At 37.7% G+C, this 23,434-nt stretch overlaps 1 protein-coding gene across 7 annotated transcripts in view; it reads left to right on the top strand.

Moving 5' to 3' along the window:
* SPOP (speckle type BTB/POZ protein) overlaps window positions 1–23,434 on the top strand; it is a 61,419-nt gene that overhangs the window by 10,248 nt on the left and 27,737 nt on the right. For 3 of the 7 annotated variants that reach the window (XM_014741036.3, XM_070226272.1, XM_070226273.1), the window contains 2 exons: window positions 21,439–21,489; window positions 21,631–21,664. The exons of 1 other annotated variant lie outside the window; for it this stretch is intronic. The gene's annotated coding sequence lies outside the window, so the exon portion shown is untranslated. The remainder of the gene's footprint in view (window positions 1–21,438; window positions 21,490–21,630; window positions 21,665–23,434) is intronic. 3 more of the 7 variants (XM_001502439.7, XM_070226270.1, XM_070226274.1) reach the window with 1 other exon arrangement.

The raw sequence follows: 23,434 nt of genomic DNA, 5'->3' as shown, positions 1-23,434 counted from the left end.
GTAGGCCAGATTTGCATCTCAGGTGCGGACCTACACCATTCATCAGCCAGTGCTATGGCAGCGACCCACATACAAAATGGAGGAAGGTTGGCACAGATGTTAGCTCAAGGCTGATCTTCCTCAAGGAAAATAAAAAGGAGGATTGGCAACAGTGTTAGCTGCTCAGGGCTAATCTTCCTCAGCAGAAAAAAAAAAGCTTGGATTTTATCTTTAGCGACAAATAGTGTCAGTTGTTTTCCTTGGAGTGATAGATTCACTTCATTTTCAAGAAAATGTATACTAAATATTCATGTCTCAATAACCAGTTTGTCCTTTGTTCCAAGTAAAAGTAGTGTTTGATGAAATAAACAGTTCAGCTCACAACTCAAATAGTCACAAGTGGTTTTCCTGGAGACAGCTATTGTACTTGAGAATCCTGCAGAAGTGCTTTTTGCATACTTCTCATTTCATCACACAGAATGTTTGAAAGACCTGTACTCAAGGGTTCAGATTGAATAAAATCAACGATTTTTATTGCCTCATCAAGAACATTAAGTGAAACTTTTTTTTTACTCACCAATACATGATGGTGAAAGACGCATGATTTCTAGTACAGTTTGATCCCATTACCTTGACTTAGGCTAAGACAGCAACAGTTTTACCCATTATTTCTTTCATACCACCATGCAAACGTCAACCAAATGAAAAAGGCAAACAATTTCTTAGTATTATAAAAATAGTTTCAACTTCACAGAGCGCTTGAAAGGGACCTCCAGGGATCCGTGGACTACACTTTGGGAACCACAGCGTTGTGAGAGGGTGTGGGTAGGGAAACCAAGGCCTGTTACTTGAGGTACAACAGCTGTTTCACGGTGGAGTTTCACTGGATTGCCGGTGCTGTTTCCTAACGTCACTTACTAGGATGTAGAAATGAATGGGACATTTTAAAGATCATAAAAAGTTTCAGATTTCTTGTTGAACAGAAATGTTTCCCTAGTAATTATTGTTTTCAAACAGCAGAGTTTAAGGTATTCAGATTTTCAGCCAGATATTCCTTCAAGTATGTGATAATCCTAGGGTAACACATTTTAATATAGCTTATGGAATTTATGTCATCATAGTAGCACATACAGTTTAACATTTTTTTCAAGCAGTTGAATACATTAAAAAATTTGAGCTCTAAAAATTGTATTTGGGAACATCTTGCCTTTTCAGAAGAGGAAAAGAAGGGAAGGTAAAGGCTGGGAATATTTGATCATTAAAGGGTTTTGCTAGAGAGAGCCTGCCCCCCAAATGTAAATATGTTTTATGACAAAGTGGTATTAACTAACTTCAACAAATATCTATTGACTATAAACAAAGGTTTTGTAAAAGGTGAAGGAGGGGTATGTTCTGAAATGAGTGAGAAATTAAACCAATATTATATATTTTGGTGTTTAGAAGAGGAAGAGATCATTCATTTGGGGAAGTTGGGGGGGGAATCAGGCCTGTCTTCATGAAAATTACATTTAAACTTGGTGTTGAAGGTGTTTTGAAGGCTAGAATTTTGACTGGCAGAGATGGAAAGGGAATTCAGGCAGAAGGAATGTCAGGACCAAAAATGTGGAGGTGGGGAAACACAGTGTTTGTTAGTATAGGGTGTGTACTGGAAATAATGAACAGTGTAGTGTAGCTGAAGCAAAAGACTCATGGGATAGTGGGAGATAAGACAGGAAAGTAAATTGGCCCAGAACGTGGAAGGTCTTCTACCAAGGCCAGGCGGTTGGGGTTTAATGTGCTAAGTGACGGAGAGACTTTGAAAGTTTTTGATTGAAAAAAATAACATGATCAGAGTGTGTTTTCAGAAAATACATTTGACCTCTTTCATTTGTTAATTCATTTATCAACTATTTTTTAATTAGTTACTCTGCTACTTAAGCATGAGGAACAGTATACAGTGGTGAACCAAACAAAATCCCTATTCTCATGGAATTTATAGTCTAGGAAAGGAGCTTCAGCAAATAAACACAAATATAACTACAACTTAGTGTAAATGTTATGAAGGAAAGGAATGTTACTATTAGGGGAATTATGGGGAAGTTAAATTTAGTTAGAGGAAGCTGGGAAGGCCTTGGTGAGGAGTTAAATATTAATTGACTACCCACGTTGTGCTCGGTGCTGTTCTCAGTGCTGGGTCAGAAGCCCTGCTCTCATGAGGTGCATATTCAGGCAGTGAACAAGATAGGTGTATGGTATGTGAGAAGGTGGGAAGTCCCAAGGAGAAAAATAAAGCTGGAGAAAGAGAGAGGGAGTATTGGGGTGGGGGCAGGTGTTGCAATTTTAGATAGAATGGCTGGGAAACGGCTCACTAAATCACTACAAAGGTGATAGTTGAGTAAATACCTGCATAAGGTGAAGGAGTGAGCCAGAACTCCAGAGAGAGGGAATAGCAAGGACAAAAGCCATGAGGAATATTTGTGTCTGGCATGTTTAAGGAACCAGGCCAGTGTGGCTGGATTTAAGTGAGCAAGGGAGAAAGTAGCAATGAGGTCAGAGAGATTGGTGGGCGGCCAGACCCTGCAGAGCAGCGGTTCTCACCCTTAGCTGCGTGTTCGAGTCCCCTGGGGAGCTTTTAAAACTCCCCATGCCTGGGCTGCACCTCACACCACTTAAGTAAGAGTCCTTGCAGGTGGGACTCAGTGGTAGAGGCGATAGAGAGAAGTAGATGGATTTGAGAAGTATGTTAAAGAATCCACTTAATTATAGATGGAATGTGGGGGTTGAGGGAAAAGAAAGTGTCAAGGCTGACTCCCAGGTTTCTGGCTGAAGCAATTGGATGGATAGAGGTGCCACTTACTGAGATGGGAGTGGGGGAGAGAGAGGAATGGGAGGAGTAGGTGTGGAATTTGGAGGGAAGATCAGAAATCAGGAGTTCAGTTTTAGACATGTTAAATTTGAGATGGGAGTGAGGCTAAGTATAAATATGTTAAGTAGGCAGATATAGGAGTGGAGCTTGAAGTGAAGTCAGAACTTGAGGTAATAAATTTATGCATCAGCTGCTTATTGGTTGTCTTAAAAGTATCTAGATGACATATAGGATAAATTTGATGGGGAAAGAACTGGAGGTGTGGAAACTGGTTAGCCTGTTCCACTAATGTGAACAAGAACTGGTGCTAGAGTGAAATAGGATAGTGGCAGTGGGAGTAGAAAAGAAAGAGTAGGTTGGAGATTTGAGGACCTTTGGAGCCCGTGTGTAGTAGGGGTGGACAATAGGCAAGGAATGAAAGACAGCTTTGCCATATCAAGCCTGGGTGAATGATCCGTCTGTTAGCAGATATAAAATGGTCAGGAGGAGCTGGTTTGGGAAAAAAAGATAGTGTTTGGCTTTGCATGTGTTGACATTTAGGAGAGGCTGCCCAGCGGGCAGGCAGTCGAATCTCTTGCACTGGGTTTTAAAAGAGCAGATGAGGTTTGAAACATAAATTTATGTTTCATTTATGTAAAACTGATTCACAATGGGAGCGGCAACATTTCTGAAAATAACAACGTGCAGAGTCTTCATCGTGCCTGTTCGGCCCTCTGTGATATGGTCCCTGCCTGTTTCTTGTACAGTCTTTTCCTTTGTGTCTCATGTTCAAGCTGCACTGGCTTGCTTTCTATTCTTCCAGTATACCCAGCTAGGTCCTCCTTCAGAGCTTTCGTACTTTTGTTTTCTCATCTTAACTCTTTCCTTCCTCTTGGTAGAGGGAATAGGAGTTCAGAGAGAAAAACTTAGAAGTCGATATCTGAGAAGTAGAGAAAATTCCAAAAGATCCTTGCTAAGGTATGAGAGTATGGATGAGCACCTGAAATGGAATGGCTCTGGGAGCCATTGAAGTTGAAATCCCGTCAACACAAAGACAGAGTTCCATGTTAGCCTTAGCTACTTCAGTACTCAAATCTGTTGATTGGAGTTGCTAAATCAGTGGTAGTTCCCCTTCAGTCGGTAATCTGATGATGGGGCGCGGTGGGTAATGGTGATGGTTGACCTTTGGAATATAACTTGACTCAATTCATTGCTGTCCTGTCAGCACCTAAGGAAACGTCCTCTGCATAGGTAAGAAACTTCCTTCAGTGTAAGTTATTGGTAAATTATCTCAGAAACTTCTGGCTTGAAGAAACAACATAAATACAGCAGGGAAGTTAATTATGCCTCGACTTGGATACATTGTTAGGGACTTCTCTTTATGAGCTAGTGTGTCACTCCTTTAGGGGTGGTGATAGTAGTAAATGTGAGTAATGCACTGTATGCACATATCCTTAAAAAGGCTTGTGTGTAATTTCAAAATCTATGCTGTATTTTTTCAGAATAAAAAGATTTTCTGATTATAAAATAATGGAAAAATAGAAACATAGAAAAAATAAAAACCTAAAAAATTTCATGTCACTAAAAAATAATCTTTTAAAGTAACTACATAGAATTCTGTTGTATGGATGTATCATATTTTATTTGGCCGATTCCTTACTAATGAGCTTCCTTTTTCTTCAGTGTCTGCTTGTAAATTATGTTGTGATGAACACTCTTGTACATGAATGTTTTATACACTGATCAGATTGATTCCTTAGCATGGGTTCCTAAAGTGGAAGTGGCAGTGGAATTGCTGTGCTGAGGGATAGGCAGTGTTCCATTTTTCTAATTATTCTTTAAATATTTTTATAGTTGAAAAGATATTTAAACAGCATTAAAGGACATTTTAATAATGGAAAAAATCAATTTTATTCTTGTACCAGCTGTTTTCCTCTTCCCATCTGATAAGTTATTTTGTTTTGTTTTTAAGTACCTATTCCGTTTCACTAGACTTACCGAAAGAGAATTTGGAGGTAGGGAAAGACACATACACATTGCAGTTCTGGGCATCCGCTGTTAGTTATGAGGTAAGGGATTCTAAGTAACGTTTGTTAACTGCCAAGAAAGTGACAATAAGTGTGATAGGAATCCAGAGTGAACTGGGGTGTTTAGGAAATGCTTCAAGGCAAGGTGGAACTTGACCTGGATCCAGAAGGGTAATATTCAGGTAGGAGGTAGGAGAGCATTCCTGGCTTTCAGAAGGATGTGAACAGATTTGAGGAAGGCACATGATTGTGTGAGCTGACAAATGGGCTAGAGTCTAGCCGCTAGACTGACTGGAGAGAAAGGCTCGTGTTGTGGTGCAGTGGGACTTCACTTATGGGAGTTAAGTTATATCCCAGGGGACCAATTTTACTTTTAGTAAATCTGAAATTGGACAGTATGGAACTATAAGATAAAGCAGATATATAGGGGCTGGCCCCGTGGCCAAGTGGTTAAGTTCGCGCCCTTTGCTTCGGTGGCCCAGGGTTTTGCCAGTTTGGGTCCTGAGCTTGGACATGGCACCACTCTTTAGGCCATGCTGAGGCGGCGTCCCACATAGCACAACCAGAGGCACTCACAACTAGAATATACAACTATGTACGGGGGCTTTGGGGAGAAGAATTTAAAAAAAAAAAAAGAAGAAGATTGGCAACAGTTGTTAGCTCAGGTGCCAATCTTTAAAAAAAAAAAGCAGATATATAGATGCGGCCCAATTTAAGCAAACTGAATACATTAAAGTCTCTTTCTACAAGAAATATAGAAGAAATTCATTTATATAAGTGAATTACTTAAATAATGAACTTCCTGTCTATCTTAAAAGCTCTCATCACAGAAAAAATTTTTTTTGTAACTGTGTGGTGATGTTAACTAAACTTATTGTGGTAATCATTTTGCAGTGTATACGTATATCAAATCATTATGTTGTACACCTAAAACGAATACAATGTTACATGTCAATTGAAAATATTTTTTGAAAAATGAACTTCCCAATACTTAGATGTTTATTTTATCTTGTAGTTTGACAGACATGTTGCAGTTTTTGTGGATCTCAGTTTCTTCTATAAAATCAAAGGGTTTAGACAAGCTGGTTGCTCAAGTCCTTTCTGGCACTGAGATTGTTACATAACTTTTCAGGAATACCTTGATTTTGTAGAATAAATTGACCTGCTTTAGGCTGATACCACTTCTAGCTCCTCAGGCACAGTAATGCACCCCCACGTCTGTGGGAGCAAAAATCCACAATTGGATGATTCTTTCATGGCTTCCAGGTCTAGATTGATTCACCTTTGGAAACTCAGTTGTTCTCATCTTTTAGTTCTAAATGATATTTGGAGATGTTCATTTGAAAGAATTTTATGGCTAAGATTGAGCTTCAAGAGGATGCTGTGAGGTTGAGAGGAATTATATATTAATAGTCAGTTTTAAATTATCCTTGTGTAAATTATCCATAGGAATTTATCTCATGCTGGCATCCTTCTTTTGTTTGGAATTCACTCCCATGATGTCGGTAATGTATGACCAGGCTATGTAAATATGTTTTATTATTAGTTCAGCCCAGATAAAATTTTGGGTATAAATCTGTAGGAAAAATTACATAATACATTCCAAAGTAAAATGTTAAGTATATCTTTTTTACTATCTCTTTTGAATTATTTATACCACTTTTTACCTCCTTTATTATGAATAATCGAGAACTGACTAGTACTTTTTTAAACTCAGAGACTTTCTCTTTAAAATATACAATCATGTTCAAAGCTAATTAGCGGCATTCTTTAAGTCTCTCCCTCCTAGCATCACATTCTTTTCACTAAATTGTACTATCTTTGACCAAAATGTTGCCTTTTAGAGAGAACCAAGGTGAGGTGTCATAAGGTGACCGACTAGCTCTTCTGACAAGCCCTCTCAGGATGCTGTTAACTTGATGGAATCTTTAAGATTCAGGAAGCATTCCTCAATTTTGCGTGTAAACTCTGTTTCTTCAGTGTCACCAGAGTTGTTGCTTGGTTTTAGGGAAAAAATGGCTAACCAAACTCAAAAGGGGCTGACAGATAAGCTAGAATGCCATTTTATTAATGAATATTGAGGGGTAGTCTTTCCCATGAGCTACCCAGCATGTGTCTTCTCAGTCCATTCCCCTCCTCGTGTTAGGATATTATTAAAAAACTGATAATAGTGACTCCTGATTGCTGAGCACATAGTATGTGTGTGTCAGGCACTGCTCTAAGCATTTTTCATGTGTTCAACTCACTAAGTCTTCACGATAACCTTACAAGGGAGATGTTCTTGTCTGTATTTTATAGTTGAGGAGCCCATGGCACAGAGAGGTTTTTTTAGTAACTTGCCTGGAAATCATACAACTAGTAACGACTGTGTTGTGCTGGCAAAAGATGACTTGGTAAGTATAGAATCTTCATAAAGGGAAGTAAAAATCCTTGAGGCCATTTAATTTGGATCATGATATATTCACTCATTCCTTTTTCAAACATGTATTAAGCACCTAGTATTTGCTGGGCACTGCCTAGACACCAGGCTTACCAAGGTGGATATAACCCTCAGTTAAGTGCCCTCCTGGGATTCTCAGTCTAGTGGGAAAGACAAATAATTACAACAGCAAGAGATCTACATATAGAGGAGGAGGAAGCATTTAATTCTACTTGGAGAGATTAGAGTAGATGTTTACAAAGATGAAGGAAAGGCATTCTGGGTGGAGAAAACATATGCAAAGATGCCTTGACAAAAAACCAGCTTATTCTGCAGGAATGAAACAAGAAAGTATTGCATTAATTAAGGTGATACTGTAGTTTATTAATGTCCTGCACTAATTAAGTTGGGTTTTGGTTGTGGGGATCAGGAGAAAAAGACATATAATACCAAATATAATACCAAATACCATACTATAATACCAAAACTTCATTTTAACGAATTTCTCTAAACTTTCTCACCAATTCTTTGACCAGGCTCACACATAAGAAAATGGGTGGTTTTAAATTTATCCATTCTCCTCCTACTTGATTATCACTGCTGGAAGAAAGAGGGACAAGAATCAGGATCTGAAAAGTCTACAAATTGGATAGTGACCACTGTACTGAATTCAGTCTTTTTTCCTCAGTAAATTGTGAATGATTTCACTATAGATATCTACAGTGCTTTTAAGAATTTAAAAAAGTTTTTCTTTCATCTGTTTCAAGTATGGTAGAAATTGAAATAAAGGTCATAATTTTATTCTAGAATAAAGAATGAGTATAACTATCATCTTTATTACTAACTATAATATAAAGATATTTTGAATTAGCTAAATTTATATCAGTTGTGAAAGTCAAAGTTTATTGACATGAGATATTTATAGAAGTGATTGGGTTAATTATAAATTATATAGAAGTCTCAAAGACGTTGGACAATGGTTTTTGGTAATTTGTTATGCAGCAATGGAAAACTAAGACACCTCCCTTCCTCTGTTAGACTGTGTCTTGACTACTGTGCCTTGTATAGAGTACATGCTCATTAAAAACAGATACAATGGAAAAAAAACCTACTTAATTTTGGAAGTTATTTGTATTACATGATCTGATTGGATAAACTTTTGTGGCAAGTATGGGCAGTAACTGTCTACAGCCAATCGTGAGCCATTATCTTCTTTTATGTCATAATAGTTTGCCATTTAACATAAGAACCCAACCAAATATGGCTTTAGTCTGTTTTTAACAGTATTTGCAAGCTCAGTGTTAAATCGAATGTCTTTAGATTTGATTTTTGATTTAGTTTCCAGTATTTATTTTTTTCTCCTTGATCCGTTGCCACTTAATACCAATCTCAAGTCCAAGAAACAAATTCTTGTGTATCTTGGAAACAGTAGATTGTATTGAAGGAGGTGATTATTTCATTCCAGTCTGAGGCCTGCCTCTTTAATAATGTGATTGTAGTATTTGTTTTTCTTTGGTTTATAGTTTTTATTTGAAAACTCTTAACCTAAAATTTTTGTCTACTAATCTGCGGAATTCAGTTTGGTAGATGGGACGTTGAACTCCATAAGGTAGTGTTTGCCAGCACCTAGAAGACTTTAATTTTTCTTGAGCTGCAGCCAATCTTAAAGGATCTACCCAATTCATAGGCCTACAGGTAAGGGTTTCTTTGTTAGTGGTAGAATTTGGGGACCTCCCACATGATTTTTTGATAATATCATGGGCAGGACCTTTGCCAAGTAACTCTTATCTTTGACTTTGTGTCCCGTTTAGTTCAGCTCCCCCTTCCTTTCCCAGCTGGTGCCTTGTTGGGTACCTGGAACTGTCTGCTCTGAGTCCAGTGTCTGGAGTTGGGCCCCATTGATCATTTGCGGTTGAGTTAGAGCGAGGGCTGAGAAGACCATCATCATTTTGAAGAGATGCTCAGCGTAGGACTTGCTGTGCTTGGTTAGTTTCATGTGTGGGTGTATATAAGGTTGGCCTTGATTCTGAGTGCTTCTGATTGATGCTTAAAATTGTGGGTTTTTTAGTGATCCTTTGATAATAGAAGAAACTGGGGGCAATTTTCTTGAGAGATTTAGTGTTGAGTGTGGTTGGTTTACTTGGGTGAGGAGAGAAAAGAATGTATTGGGAATAATCTCATAGTGGTTGTTCCCAAATTGTGTTTTCCTACTTTTCTTATAAAATTAGAGGGAGCTTCTGCTGAAGACAAACATAACGTTAGATGTATTGCATTTCCCTGATTCTAAAATTAAAAAATTTTTTTTCACATTTCATTGTAAGACTAAGGTATGGTTTTTTCTTTTTCCCCCCAAAATGTGATAGCATACTGCTACTGATGTAATGAATACTTATAATAAGAAATTATTGACAGTAAAATGAGAACTTTTGTATGTATTTATTTTGTTTTAGAAACTCGTGTGCTCCTCCCTACACACACGTGTGCGCACACACACTCCTAGAGTTGCCTGATATTTACGTGGTCCTTTGCAAGTACTTCCTATTAAACCATGATAATTTTCCAAGTGGATGATGTGATTAACTTAATGAACAGCCGCTTATTGAGTATCGGCTACATGCTAGACATTATACCAATTATTTAATAAAAAACACTTTTAAAATACACCAAGTGTTACCTTTTATGTGCTTTATTAACAATTTTATACCTCTGGAATCACGTACCATCCCATTTAATTTGGGGATAAACGGCTCAATTAATAGGGATTCTTTGCCAGTGGTAAAGCTAAGGAACTAGATTGACTCTCACTGTGCTGATAACCATCTCTGGGTGAAAGTGGCAAAATTATATGTGAAGGAATTTAGCCATATGTGTTATTAAATGCACATTGTGATCTAAGACAAAACTGGGTCTCCTTGGAATTCATAGAATCTGCCATACAAGTAGCTCACCTACTCTCCTTGTGTGTGGTCCCCCCTACGCAATTTATTTTCTGTCACTATCTTACAAACACCTCAAGGAAACAGCAACGCTTAAATCTTGTAAACAAACAGGTACCACACATCGTGTCTGCTGTATTTTTGGCAGGAGTTTGTCCACTTAATTCATAAAAGACATTTCTGGCCTTTTTTTTTGGTATGAGTCTCACTGGCTCTCATGCTTAAAAATTTGTTTATGTCTCTCTGTCTCTGGCCATCCTGGATGAATAGTGTATCAGGAGAGTGGATGCTCAAAGGTGCGGAGAATCAGGCAGTCATGCAGGGAGTATATATTGATACAACATTTTTTAGGGCAGTTGACAATATCTGTCACAACAATGCACAGGCTCTTGGGCTTGCTTGCACTTATCTTCAGATAGACCTATTTGCTACAATTTTTGCAGTAGCAAAAACTTGGAAACCACGCATCAGGGTACAGTGGAGTTCTTTGCACCTTTGGAATGAATGAGTTATATGTGTGCTTCTGGGGAATAGGAGAGTGTGTGTGTGTGTGTGTGTGTGTGTGTGTGTGTGTGTGTCTCTGTCTGTCTGTATGCTTGTATGTACATGCCCTTTTTTGGCTTTGTGAGTTTTTTTGTCTGTTTCTGAGGATACCGAAGAAAACAGTGATTGGCTTTAGCCTTTAGAAGATGGATTTGCGTGTCTGGAAGGAAACTTGTACTTTCCTTTGTATTATAGCTTTCTATAACTTTTGAATTATTTATGATGTGTATGTATTACTTTTAGTTTTCAAAAAGCATACGTGAAAGGAGGCAGAAATAATTTTAACAATATTTCCAAAGGGGCATAGAACTTTACCTTTGGAAGGGACCTTAGAGATTCTTGGACAGTCACTCCCAACTTAAAGATGAGAAAACTCAGATTTAGGAAAGTATCTACAAAGCCTGCAGTAGGATTCAGGTCCCAAGGACAGCAAAGGCTTATGAATATACTGACTCATTCTATTCTTATTCTAACTGTTTGTTTAACTGATGTCCGTTTCTCATTGTGAAGGATTGATTTTGGAAGACCCAATAAAATGTTGACCTTTGTAAGACAGTTCTTAGAGTAACTATCTCTGGCAATAAGGATAAAGTGCTAGTGGTAACTCTTATCCGCATTTTGTAACTTTGGAGACCCAGTCCTTTAAAAGTGAATTTACTTATGAGTTCTGCAAGTATTTAATATTTGAAGTAAGTTTGTGTCTAGAGTCCAAAGCTTCTCTTTTGGATTTGAATACCTAGCTGACTATTCTAGATTTTAAAATTGCTTTTAATGAGTTTTTGTTCCATCTAGAGTTTTGTTCCATCTAGTTTTTGTTCTATCCAGTGAAGAGATGGAGAAGTAATTTTTGTGACTTCTAAGTGGCTTACTATTTAAAGGCAAAGTGTACTGTAAAAGATGGTAGAAAAATTGTTTAATGGAATAAAATTTATATTTTGAGGAAGAGTTCCCAGTTCTCGAAAATGTGAGCATTTCTTCTTTTAACTGTATGTTGAGTGTTTTCCTGACTCCTCGAGGCCAGAAACATTTTCTTTTTATTCAAACCAAGCAAGGAAATTGGTATTGGTGAGGCTGCTGGTTCAACATGGGACTGGACATCCAAACTGCATTCAATGAATATTTTTTATAGTTGATTCACTTTAGGGCTCAAGCAATAGAAACACATTTATCAATGTTAAGATTTTGTTGGACTTAGGATAAAAATCTGTCTTTGCTTGTAACTCTGCTGCTTGTATAGGTGGGGAAAACTTACTCTCCCAAAATGTAAATAATCCATGGGCAACTCTCAAAATGGGCACTCCAGTAAGTTTGATTAAGCTGATCAGATGAATCTTTGCTTCATGGGAAGGGGTTTTCAGGAAATAGGGTAAAGGAGCCTTTTCACATCTTGAGGATCAGAGTCAAATCATGTCTGTCCAGTTTTAATCAGTAAAGGTTTGGTTGAATTGAAAGGGAGAAAAGGTTATAGAGGGCCAAGAACAAATAGAGTTGCAAATTTATCTTTGTAACCCTACCTCCTTAGGGAGGAATCCAGTTTGTATAGCCACTTTAATTCTGTTGTGAATGTAGACTGAGCAGTGGAATTGGGTTGTCTGACAGTTGACTTAATTTGAACAGTTGCATTAGGTAAGACTGGACAGCTAGGTTGGGGGATGTCAATGTTGCATGTGTTTTCTGGTTTGTTTCCAGTATGCTTTCTGATAATGAAGAGAATTTGGTTGGTCTACATAAGGGGTAACTATAGTGCTTCACCAAGGTCTTTTTTGCTTGAAATCACAATTGAACAGTTAATTACAGTTTGATTGTTTTTCACCAATACGTTATCTTTCATTTACCCACATTGAAACTCTTGAGCCCAACACCAGCTTTTTCCAACATAACTATGGGGAGATAGTATAATAGCCTGGGCTCTGGTCTCAGCTCTGCTCCTAGTGTCCTGTGTGTAATATATCACATTAGGCAAGCCACTAAGCTGCTTTAGGGTTCAGTTTCCTGATCTGTAAAACAGAATCATTTGAGTGGATGTTCATTAAGTCCTTTATATCTCCAGAATTATTTTACTAATTCCTTTATTCACCTGACGTTTATGAAGCAGCTTCTGTGTGCCAGGCACAATACAGGCTGCTCTGGGTGCAAGCCCCTTGCCCTCGAAGAATATTCAGGCTAGTAAAAGAACTTTCTTTACTATTTTTTTTCTTCTTCTTCTTCCCCACAAAGCCCCCCAGTACATAGTTGTATATTCCAGTTGTAGGTCCTTCTAGTTGTGCCATGTGGGACGCTGCCGCAGGGTGGCACAACGAGCAGTGCCATGTCTGCACCCAGGATCCGAACCAGTGAAACCCTGGACCGTTGAGTGGAGCGTGCAAACCCAACCACCCAGCCATGGGGCCGGCCCCAGAACTTTCTTCACTTTATCCAGATCTTTTACTCTCGAAGAATTAAGCAGTGTTAGCAAGTTTTCTCACTTTTACTGTCACTCTATAAGGCATTTGTTAAAATTGTTGGTATTATTTATATCTCTGTCTCTCAAAATGCTGTTATTTCTACCTTTTATTTTTCTATTTGTAAGCCAATTTACCATTTTGGAAAACAGATCCCAGATCCCCAGTCCCTATTATGAAAAACTAGTGATTTCTTTAAAACAAAAAATATAGAGTCTAGAGCTTGCTATTATAATTTTTAAAAAGACAAGCCTAAATCGATATAATAGGAACATTTTCAAAGGTTAATGATGGCTTTGTTTAAACATTTTACACCCAAAAGAAAAAAGAACATTTAATAAAGTTTCTTTTGGATGCTAAAAAGAAAAAGACCAGGGGGCTGCTTCTGACTGCGAACTGGGCATTATCTTAGCAGAGCCCCCTCTGTCTGGGTTCTGGTTTTAGCTTTACAGGACCAGAATGGCAGTATTGTAGGTGCACTCAGAAGATGATCAGGCTATAGACCACAGACAGTGTAAGGGATTAATTCACATAAATCAAATTTATAGAAGGTAGGGGTGGGCCTGCTACTTTTGACTGTGGTCAGAGAAGGCCTTTTATTAAAGAGGTGACTTTTGAGCTAAACCCAAATAACGAGCAAGCGAGTAATGTGAATATCTAGAAGGGTCTTCCAGGCTGAGGGACAACAATGCAAAGGCCCTGTGGTGGAAACAGACTTGGGTTATCTGTAAAAAGAAGGCCAGTGTGTTTGCAGAGAAATTAGTAATGCAGGAGAGGGGTAGGTGATGAATTTGATGTAATGGGCCAGCTCTTATGGAACCCTATAGGGTCAGATAAAGAGATCGAATTGTATTCCAAGTGTGGTTAAATGGAAGAGTGACATGTTCTCATTTACTTTTTTCAAGTTTATCGTGGCTACTATGTGGAGAATAGATTGTGCTTCAGAGGAAGCTAGGAGAGCAGTAAGAATCCAGTTAACTCTGGTTCAGGGGAGAGAAAGCTGCACAGAAATGGATAAAATTAGACAGAACTGGGTAAATGTGGGATACATTAGGAAGCAGGACAGCTGACAGGACTTGCTGATAGATGGGATAGGAAAAGATAGGGGTTTGGGCCCGAGCAACTGGGTAGAAGATGGTCATGTTAGACATCTCAAATGAATATAATTAAGGAATGATAGAAATTGTGCTTTTTAGTTCTGTAATCTTGTGGCAAAGGAGAGAGAGAGCTCTCCAGAGGAAAGACACTGGTTTCTCAGAAACTCAGACTAGAAAATTACTCTGGCGTGTTAGAACCGTAGACATTTTATTTTTTAAAAATTAATGATGATTAGGTACTAAAGCATAGAAAGTCATTCTAAAAGTATTAGGACATACGATTTGTTCCCCGGGGGCAGTTGTGAAAGTAGGCATGAGCCTATCAGTAATTTTCCCAGGTCCCCATTAGTAATTGTGCTCAGAATTCGTAAGAACAAAAGAGCATACTTTTCAAAAGAGTTGCCACTTGAAAATGAAATTGGAGTTGAAAGCTGGGATATAGCAATGTGTCTTCTATCAGATATTTTTCCAGTTTTTACAAGTTCAGTGAAAGACCATGCCTGGTCTAAGAATCACCTAGTCACAGGAATTATAAAGTATAGGATTAGAAGTTGAAAGACTTGAGCTCTGAACTCAAACCTGCTGATAGCCATGTGACCAAGACAGACTGTAACCTCTGAGCTTTTGTTTCCTTATTTGTAAAATACTTGCCCTGCATGCTTCACAGAGCTGTTAAAAATTTCAAATAAGATCATGAATGTCAAAGTACTTTGAAGACTGTGGAGCACTGAATACCACTTGTGAGGGAATATGGCTTAAAGTATTGAACACAAAAGATCTTTGGAAGACCGTTTAAAGAAGACCAGGAGGATGGGGGTGGAAGTGCACGGGTTGTCCCTCTACTGTGACTCTTGATGCTCTGGTTTCCGCTAGGCTATGGTACTCAACTGTATAGACCTGTTGTAAGTTGCCTTATGATCCTTAGCCAGAGTGACTTGTGAAACAGAGGACTCCAGATCAATTTAAATGCTGTAGAGATGATAAAATGTACAAGCAAGTTTGATTTTGCCGTCTTATTTGGTAGTTAGAACTTTATTCCTAGTGGTAATGCCAAAATGAAAGGCAGCAAAATTTTTTTAGTTTGTAGTATTTTTTAGCTTTAGTTTTTTTCCCTTATTTGACCTTTGGGCTGTGGAGTGGGAATTTGTTCAGTTTACTTGGGAGTATCTTTTCCTTAAGAAGTGAAAAATATAAACATGCTCGAGGCTTGCTAGCAGTTGAAAGCAACTGTTGGTCAGCAGGAGAGTGGAAGGGAAAAAACCAGGCTGGGGGTGGAAAAAGTAAAGAGGGAAGAAAAACATATTTGAAAGAGGAGGAAAAGCTTAAATCATTTCAAAAAGTCTCTTTTTAAAAAAATCTGTCTTTGAGTACAGGTACTAAAATTTGAGGCGTTTAAAGAAGGGAGAGATGGTCCTTCAAGGGGAATGAGTAAAATGAGGGCAAGGTGGAGGACAAGTCTTCAGGTCAGAAGGTAGAATGGTGGACAGGAAAGAGAAGGTGTTCTGTGGAAACATGGTTCCTTAAGAGGATTCAGTCTCTCTGAAGACATGCTGGCTTACTATGAGTATTATTTTTTATTTAAAATGTGCTTTCTTACTGAAGTATATGAAGTCAGTCTCTCTGGTCCCTCTGCTTAAGTAACCCCAGTAATTCCCATCAACTGGGGAAAATATTTTACCAAGAAGAGCTAGATTTTTAATTATTGAGAAGATCTGTACTGAAGTTGTTGGCTTTTTTAGTTTGATTCAGACTACATTATTGTCTATTTAAAATATTGCTCTGACGTTGATTTTCTTTAAAGCTTTTCTAATTTAGTTTTCCTTCTGAATTCATTGTTTTTGAAAAGTTAAAAAAAATAAAGTCAAACAAGAAGTAGAGAGACTGTGACAGACACCTTCAGCTGAAGTCCTCTTTATTCACTTTCTCAGTGCCTTTGCCTCCCTCCCTCCCCTGGGACGACCTAGTCCCTGAATTTAGTGTGCATCCTTCCAGTGCAGAGAGAGAGAGTGTGCATATGAATATCTAAACAGATTCCATGGCAGTCATCGTTTTCAGTTCTTCCTCTTTTTCAACATCTGTTCATCTGGGTACACATAGATCTAGGTCCCACATTTTAGCTGTTTCATTTCTGTTTCATGGTCTGAGTATTTCAATTTTCCAAACCCCTTTGACAGATACTTAAATTGTTTCTGTTTTTTACCATTACAGACAAAACTCCAGTGAACAACAACCTCCTACATACCTTTTATGGTTTTCTTCTCCTCCTTCCTCCTTTTTTTGTTTTGTTGTTGTTGTTGTTTTTGTTGTTTTGGTGGTTTGATTCTCCCACTTGGTCCACCAGTTTGGTATTCACAATCATTGTTTGAGGGAGAGTGGAGGATGAGGAGCATCTTCCGTTACTTGGAATGCCAGTCTTCTTTTACTAGGGCCAGAGGCTCTGAAATTTTCTTTTCCTATGGATTCTTTTTGGAGTCTGATAAATTTCTCAACCTTTGCATTTTAATATTGTGTATTTTTATTGTGTCATATTTAATTGCTGTTTTTCATAAATGTTAGTAATTATTCACCTTTTCTCCTTCTCCCTTCTTTTTTTTTTCTGCTTTATCTCCCCAACCCCCCCCCCCCCCCCCCCCCCCCCCAGTGCACAGTTGTATATCTTAGTTGCAGGTCCTTCTAGTTGTGGGATCCTTCTCCCTTCTAAGTTTTTTTTTTTAACCTACTTTTTAACTCCTAGAATACTTCTCACCTAGTAGATGTTGAACTATTTAGTGATCTCCAATACAGTTTATGCAGTTCGGGTGTTACCTTGTAAGTTCAGCATGACCCAAACATAGCTGGTATTTATGAAAGAGTGTCTTGGAGCATTCTTAGCCAAATTAAACATTTTAAAAATGTCAGCCTTCAGATTAGATTAAAATTATTTAGATTTAGATTAGAATTGTTACAGATAAGCTTTGTTCAGGGACCATATATTTCAATGACCAGTGGTTCTCATTTATAATTTTTTTTCGTGGAGTTTTTAATCTCCTATGCTTTATTCCTTATTGTGGGGTTGAATATATTTTAAATTTTTATGTTCCATGTTTTCTCCTCCTTTAAATGTGCATCTTGTTCAGAGCTTTGAGCACTTGGAATGCTGAAGTGTTACAAATGAAAACTGTTACTCTTCTCTAATGATACACTGCCTGCTGCGTGTGTTTGAGTAGGACTTCCTTTCTTAACTAGTTTGGGCAGCCGCCTCATCTATGAATATGTATTCACTTCATGAATATATCAACTATCTTTAAAAATTTGAGAAGGATTTATTTGCTGAGTATTTTTTAAAAACAATTGATAAGACCTTAAGATGGAAATCTTAGTAATAAATATAACTGTGGAATATCAGATGCCTGGGCATTTGCTCTCTGATTTATCATGTCTTGGGATATGGTTCAGGTCACAAGTATTATGGTTAGACAGTAACCTGTGGACTTAGGCTTGCTCTGACTTTAACTTGGGTGGAGTGTAAGCTCTCTGTGTGCTCAGGAGTATTGGTCATGTCACCCAGGAGGCAGTTTTGTGTAGTGATTTATCTTCCTTATGCTGTTGTAATCACTAAGTTTGAGTGGAATTTGTTCCCTGCGCTTTGTCACTTCAATCTCACATTTTATGCTGCAAAGAAATGTTCCTATTTTAAGTCTTTCTTTAGAATAAAATTATGTTCTTATATGGAACACTAACACCACGGAGTTTTGTTTTCCCTTCCATTCTGAAAACTCTGCTATAAAATTTTTAGTTCCTAAGTAAAAAGCAATTTTTTTTCCAACTGTAGTCACCTTCTTGGGTTATTTCATCTGATACATAACAGAAGCCTTTGTTGTTTCTGTGGGAGTCAAAATATAAAGAATTTTCTTCGTGAAATTGTATTTTGTTTGTGTAATTCTTTCTTTAAAATACGTTTTGTTTTCTTTTTACTACAAAAGTAAAACATGCTCATTTTTTTAAAAACGAAAAGTATAGCTAAAGGAGGCAATCACTCAGTCTTCGTGGTGGCTATCAGGTAGTTCCCATAGTGGGTATGCCAGTACACACCCGCACCCCCAGTACAGGAGAGGCCTTGTCTCCCTGGGCTCTCCCAGCATTGTTATCATGAAAATGGGCACCACACATTTGTTAGGGGAAAATACAATTTAGTTTGTATCAACTTTACGTACATCTTACCTGTAACTCATTAATGTTAACAAGAGCATAAACCTGAAACATGTTAGCGAAACAAACTTTGTTAATGAATTTGACATACAGAGAGGGGAAACATTCTGTTTGTTGAATGTATAGAGTTACTGTCTAATCTTTGCAAAAGAGAAGGAGATTCATTCAATCATTTATTAAAGAAGTATTTTTTCTCGCTTTCCATGTGCTAGACACTGTCTGGGTGCAGCAATAAAACAGACAAGCATCTGCCTTCTTAATTCCAGATGTACTATGGTAGAAAGACTTTATATGCTATAGAAAAAAATTAAGGAATGAAGGAGGAATAGGATTGTGGCTGTGAGGGGAGGTTTGCATTTTGAAGGGTATCGGGGAAGGCGTCACAGAGATGGTGACTGTTACAGAAAGACGCAGCGGTGGGGAGGGAGTGTGCCAGGAGAAGATCTAGGGGGAGAGTTATCCAGGGAGAGAAAAGGGCGAGCACATGGCCTGAGGCAGGGATGAGCCCATTCTGTCTGAGGAACATAACAGCAAAGAAGGGCAGTGTGGCCAGAACACTGTGAGCTCAGGAGAATGTATGTGGCCGCAGAGGTGATAAGGTCCAGACTGTGCAGGGCCTTTCTGGCCATTGTAAGGACTTCGGCTTTTACTGGGAGTGAGACGGGAAGTCACTGGAGGTTCTATCAGGGGCCACGATTAAACTAAAAAGGTAAAGCCAAAAAGTACTGGTATTCTGACTTTCCTTTTTCAACAGCTTTGTTTATTTCTTGCAAATAATTTTGGTATTAACTAATGGCTACTGGTGAGTAGTCATACATAGATTTAAACATTTGTGTCAGTACTGAAAATTTCCCTGAAAAACAGATCTTAGGTATTTGCATTTAAATTCAAAGAAAGGAAGTACAGTAGGAAAGCCTGTCTATAGGTGTCCATTCCTGGGGGGCCCTGCTTCATTACTGAGTTCTCCGTCCTGAATTGTCTTGGGGAAAAAAAATCAGGGGTATATTCTGTGCAAGACATTGTATTCACCCTTAGACATGGGAGGATACACACACACACACACACACAGCTACTCTACTGGATTATTTTAATTTGTTTTGAACCTTTTTATTATGAAACATAGAAAAATACACAAAACGTAACTGTATAGTTTAAAGATTAATTATAAAAAGTACCTACATAACCACCAATTAGACCTAGAAATATACCACTGCCAGCACCCAGAAGAATCGTGCTCTGTGTCTCTTCTACATCGTAACCCAAACCATGGCTCAGAGGTATCACTAGTCTGACGTGTTTGATAATCATGTCTTTACTTTTCCTTGTGATTTTTACCACCTAGGATTCATTGCAAACCAATATAGTTTACTTTTGTCTGTTTTTGAACTTTATATAAGTGGAATGATACTATGTGTGGTTTTTTGTGTCTTCTTTCAGAACCTAACACTATGTTTTTAACTTTCATCTATGTTGTTATTGTAGAACTGTAATTTAATTTCGTTGCCATATAGCATCCTGTTATATGACCGTACCACAATTTATATATTCATTCTACTATGGATGCTGTTTTTGGCTGTTATGAACAGTGTTGCTGTGAACATTCTTATTTATGTATGCTGACAGACATGTGCTGGGCCTTCTCTGGTCCATATTTTGGGAGTGGAATTGCTGGATCTTTAGTTTTATTAGATAATAATAAACTTTCTCCAAAGTGGGTATGCTAATTTGTCCTCCTACTAACAGTGTGAGAGTGTCCCTGTTCCTCCTATTTTTTACCAGTGTTTTCAGACTCTTTAAAAATGTTACCAATTCTTTAGGACTAAAAATGTTCATTCTAGCGAATTAACTGAGAAGCCAAAGCCTTAAACTTAAAAAAAAAAATTAGAGTAAAAGATTAAAGGTACTGGTTTCTACTTTAAGAATCACAGATATTCAGAGCATTTTCATTTGTTATAGTTGATATCTTCTGCCAGAGTAGTTGCTTATAAAGTTTTAAAGGCATTTATCTGTCTACCCTCAGAGGGTTAGGGACCTTGTCTGTCTTTTTTTACTACCGTGTCTCAAAGAATGTGTTGCCCACTTGGTGTTCAGTAAATATGTGTTAAATGAATTTGACCGGACTCTTACTACTGCTGAATCTTCTGCAAGACTGTCTTGTTTTAGTGTCAGTAGTTTAGGACAGTTTTTGGTGAGGGCTCATTCCATTACTGATAGTAACCAGACTTGGTTTACCAAAATAAGAGCAGCTCATTTGTACCAGTTAAAAATAGTGTTTAAATTTTTCAGGAAAAGATTCTGTTTTTAAAGAATCACCCACGGTGTATGCAGTACTAAAAGAGAAGATAGGGCCAGAATTTTCTGCCCAGGTGAGGCTCCTGGAAGCCTTGCAACCACATTTATCCCTCTTTTTGTTTTGAGTCACTTTGTAGGGTATGGTAGACCATTAGGGCGGTGGTGGTAGTGGTGGTTACCCAAGGTATTTCCCCAGTCTTCAACAAGAACTTCAGTGTGACAGCTGTTTATTGAAACCATAGGATACATGGCTTTGTTTAAATGTATCTTGCTTTGGTGTAACTGACCAACAGAGCACTTGATAATTACAAAGGGGTATTTTCCATAAAAACTTAGTAGTTCTTTCAACATTTTGTGAAGTAGCTGGCAAAAGTGATCACTCCCCTCTTTTAAATGTTCACATGAGCAAGCCACTTATTTCATTTTCTTTGTACTAACAAATTAGGCCAATTTATTAGAAAAATTAGTTTGGATTTTTCTGACTAATTTCAAAGTATAATCTTTTTGAGAGATGACTAATAAATAGAGCACTCAGAACTAGTGTTGAGATATAAGAATGGTAATTTTGACTAGTAAATGCTAACAAATGTATCACCTGCTTTTGTAAGAGTTCCACTTTTCAGAATAGCCAAAGTAAAGATTTATGAGATTGAGAATCTAGTTGTCTGATTCATCATCTTTATTTCCAACAGTGATTTCCTGTTAGACAAGACAAATTAGAGTCTTCCTACTGACTTAACTTGGTGAGTTTTTACATAGTTTTATTTTAAACATAGTTTAAGATCATGAGGCAAAAAGCGGAATGAAATGTGTAGAAATATTTACTATGACTTTAAAAAATGCAAATCTTCACATCTTGAGTGCAATCTACTATTTCATTTCAGTGCAAGTGGCATGTAAAGTTAGCAGTCATATAAGGTAAGCATCTAAGTGTTGTCTTTTTTTTTTTTTTAATAATGAGCCTTACAAACAGTGTTAAACATATTTCATAAGTGGCTTCAAAAGAATATTTATTCTAAATATTCTTTCCTGGCATAAAGCAGAGCTATTTATTCAGGTCTCCTCTGGTGACTGCTGTGCATAGGATGACTTTACACCAATGGTGGAGGGGAGAAAAGATGTTTGGATTTAAATTTTTAATCAATGGTTGATAATACATGATATGGAGACCTTAGAGTAAGATTATTTTTCTCCCTAGAAAAGATCTTCAGGGAAATTAGAATTACAGTTTATAGAAGGAGATGCCTTAAAGCAATTCATGGGCTTCATTTTACTCTGGAAAAGGAGTTTGATTCTGAGCCGACTGCCTTTGTGTTATGTACCTTAGAGCTCATCTTTCTATGAGTAACTTAAAAAAATCTTTCTACCATTCCGGCTGGCATCTGAAAATTTTTGCTTTGTGGCATGAGACTCTTGCCTCAAATGCTTATATATGTTTTTACAGAGTTTTATTGGGTAAAATAGGTGTTACCGCATTTTAATCTTTTAAATTCTGACACAAATCATCAGGAGCCAAGAAATTCTAAGACAGACATTCTGTCTGATTTTCCCCTGTTTTGTCTGTCTGTATGGTCTTACTTTTTCCTTGCGTCATGAATTTTGGAATGAACATTTCAAACTGAGAACTTTCTGCCAGTCCTTTGTTCCATTTAGTTTCATTAGAACCTTAACATTAACATAGAAATTGGCTTATTTTTAATAACTTCAGGAGGAGAGAGAATTTATTTCTTGCAGATGGTTTCTAGGTGAGGAGCACGGGTCCATGTAAACAGTCGTCAGGTTACTTCAGTTAAGACCATAGTTAGAGGAGATTAAAGCATACATTTACTCCCATCTCCCATTCGTAGTTGGAGGGAGGTCTAGGTGTCTCTCATAAAGAAAAGTGTCTTGAGAGAATACTCATTTCTGTACTGCTAGATAGTAGTAGTTAGTGCTGAAGAGAATTGGTTGCCCTTGTGTTATTACCAAATCCTCTGGAGCAGGTGGGCCTTTTCAGCTTCTAAGTTAATGAATTTATTTCAATTGCATACCCTAAGACTAATTTAGAATTTGTTCTTTGGTATGCATTCCTTGGGCCCGTTCTGGAGCCGAATTGTGTTAGCAAGAAATCTTTTTAAATGGCTTGACTAAAGTATAGATGGCTAAAGAGAATTGCATGTTGAATTTGGCTTCTATAAAGACCAGAGGACCCTGCAGGGTTATGCAACCTCTGCCTATTTGTTCCATGAAATGACTCTTCTGTTTTTGAATTCCTTGCAGATTGGACACGCTTAAGTTGCATTAGGACCAAGCCTTTCCTCTGTTTACTATGTGGATTTTATAAGGTTCATCATAGTTGCAGTTGAAGGGAGAGGGTGAAAAACTGTAACCTCTCAAATTTTCAAACTGCTTTGGGAATATAATTATGTAATAAATAGAATCTTCTTAGCCATAAGATTTTTTCCCTCTTCTTCCTTCTCCTCCTCTTTAAAAATTCTGTCCCAGCTCTTGATTAAGAATAAGTCTTCTCAACCTAGAGGAGAAATCTTTGATAACACGTGGGATGTGTTAAAATCTTCATCTTTCTTAAGTTTGCTCTTTGTGGCCCTGGAGATTTTTGCCCAAGCCAGTCAGTGGAATCAACACCTTATTATAGTTTGTGGTGAGAGAGCAGTTGTTGTTTGTTTGGTTCTGCCTGTCTAACTTCAT

This window comes from Equus caballus, chromosome 11 (genome assembly GCF_041296265.1).
Source record: "Equus caballus isolate H_3958 breed thoroughbred chromosome 11, TB-T2T, whole genome shotgun sequence".
Taxonomy (NCBI): Eukaryota; Metazoa; Chordata; class Mammalia; order Perissodactyla; family Equidae; genus Equus; species Equus caballus.
The sequence above is the reverse complement of the archived record's forward strand: the minus strand, read 5'-3'. Positions and strand labels throughout refer to the sequence as shown.